General features: G+C 59.1%; 1 pseudogene; it reads right to left on the reverse strand.

Annotated features, from left to right (window-relative positions):
* Positions 1 to 2,500, reverse strand: part of LOC124585139 — a 7,966-nt pseudogene that overhangs the window by 4,329 nt on the left and 1,137 nt on the right.

The following is a 2,500-nucleotide window of genomic DNA, read 5'->3' on the forward strand; positions in this document are numbered from 1 at the left end:
TCGCTGCTCCACGGCGGGACGCCGGCTCTTCACCCCGACCGATCTCAAGTGCCTCCATGAATTGGCGGACAAGCTGCTTGTGGGCAGCTTGCCGCCGTCGGCACTTGATTGCCTCAAGCGTTCGGTCGGGGAACATCCTGGTTAGTTCTTGATTTACAAAGAAGAACCGGGCGTCCCTCTCTAGGAACAGTTCGGCCTCTGCCTTGGCGAGCGACAGGACTTCTTCCTCCGTCCACCTCGCGCGATGCCTCTCCGTCACGATCTCAGCGTTGGCGGCCGCAGGGTGTTGGCGGCGGCGATGGACCCCGAGACCGTTCTTCGTGGTAAAAGTGCGGTGGCACTCACTGCAAGCAAAGGGAGCTACACAAACTATCGCATTTTCGTTACGGCCGGTTGGCCGGATAGGTGCTGGGGTAGCTGGGGTGGCACCTTCAGCGGAAGGGCCACCATCTCTTGTTTCTTGTCGGCTGCCCCCAACTATAAAGGGATAATGCGAGGGGGGGCTGGTAACCCCCCCAAGCCCCTGGTGCGGTCTTCCACTCTGCAAAAATCAGCGGGCCCACGAGAAGGGGAGAAGACCGCAGGAGAGGAGAGGCTAAGAGGGCTAGGCCCATGTATTGCGCATCACTCTCCCTGTAACTATAACCCAAGGAAGGCACCTCGCAGCAGCAGCACGACTACATCAAGACCGCACTTCGAAAAGCCAAGTCCGGATGCAGCCACACCGCCGCCACTTGGCCACCTTAAGAGAGTCATAAGAGAGTCATAGTTACTCCCGCCGTTTACCCGCGCTTGCTTGAATTTCTTCACGTTGACATTCAGAGCACTGGGCAGAAATCACATTGCGTCAACACCCGCTAGGGCCATCGCAATGCTTTGTTTTAATTAGACAGTCGGATTCCCCCAGTCCGTGCCAGTTCTGAGTTGATCGTTGAATGGCGGCCGAAGAGAATCCGCGCACCCGCGCGCCCCCGGAGGAGCACGCTAAGGCGGACGCGGCCTCGCAGCAGGGAAGATCCGTGGGAGGCCAAGGCACGGGACCGAGCTCGGATCCTGCACGCAGGTTGAAGCACCGGGGCGCGAACGCCGCGCAGGCGCGCGCATCCTGCACCGCCGGCCAGCACGAGGCCAACCAACGGCGAGAGCAGACCACGCCCGCGCTAAACGCCCGCACTTACCGGCACCCCTACGGCACTCACCTCGCCCAGGCCCGGCACGTTAGCGCTGACCCACTTCCCGACCAAGCCCGACACGCCCCGATCCTCAGAGCCAATCCTTATCCCGAAGTTACGGATCCAATTTGCCGACTTCCCTTACCTACATTATTCTATCGACTAGAGGCTCTTCACCTTGGAGACCTGCTGCGGATATGGGTACGAACCGGCGCGACACCTCCACGTGGCCCTCTCCCGGATTTTCAAGGTCCGAGGGGAAGATCGGGACACCGCCGCAACTGCGGTGCTCTTCGCGTTCCAAACCCTATCTCCCTGCTAGAGGATTCCAGGGAACTCGAACGCTCATGCAGAAAAGAAAACTCTTCCCCGATCTCCCGACGGCGTCTCCGGGTCCTTTTGGGTTACCCCGACGAGCATCTCTAAAAGAGGGGCCCGACTTGTATCGGTTCCGCTGCCGGGTTCCGGAATAGGAACCGGATTCCCTTTCGCCCAACGGGGGCCAGCACAAAGTGCATCATGCTATGACGGCCCCCATCAACATCGGATTTCTCCTAGGGCTTAGGATCGACTGACTCGTGTGCAACGGCTGTTCACACGAAACCCTTCTCCGCGTCAGCCCTCCAGGGCCTCGCTGGAGTATTTGCTACTACCACCAAGATCTGCACCGACGGCGGCTCCAGGCAGGCTCACGCCCAGACCCTTCTGCGCCCACCGCCGCGACCCTCCTACTCGTCAGGGCTTCGCGGCCGGCCGCAAGGACCGGCCATGACTGCCAGACTGACGGCCGAGTATAGGCACGACGCTTCAGCGCCATCCATTTTCAGGGCTAGTTGCTTCGGCAGGTGAGTTGTTACACACTCCTTAGCGGATTCCGACTTCCATGGCCACCGTCCTGCTGTCTTAAGCAACCAACGCCTTTCATGGTTTCCCATGAGCGTCGATTCGGGCGCCTTAACTCGGCGTTTGGTTCATCCCACAGCGCCAGTTCTGCTTACCAAAAGTGGCCCACTTGGCACTCCGATCCGAGTCGTTTGCTCGCGGCTTCAGCATATCAAGCAAGCCGGAGATCTCACCCATTTAAAGTTTGAGAATAGGTTGAGGTCGTTTCGGCCCCAAGGCCTCTAATCATTCGCTTTACCGGATGAGACTCGTACGAGCACCAGCTATCCTGAGGGAAACTTCGGAGGGAACCAGCTACTAGATGGTTCGATTAGTCTTTCGCCCCTATACCCAGCTCCGACGATCGATTTGCACGTCAGAATCGCTACGGACCTCCATCAGGGTTTCCCCTGACTTCGTCCTGGCCAGGCATAGTTCACCATCTT

Source organism: Schistocerca americana, unplaced genomic scaffold, assembly GCF_021461395.2.
Source record: "Schistocerca americana isolate TAMUIC-IGC-003095 unplaced genomic scaffold, iqSchAmer2.1 HiC_scaffold_480, whole genome shotgun sequence".
In the NCBI taxonomy this organism is placed as follows: Eukaryota; Metazoa; Arthropoda; class Insecta; order Orthoptera; family Acrididae; genus Schistocerca; species Schistocerca americana.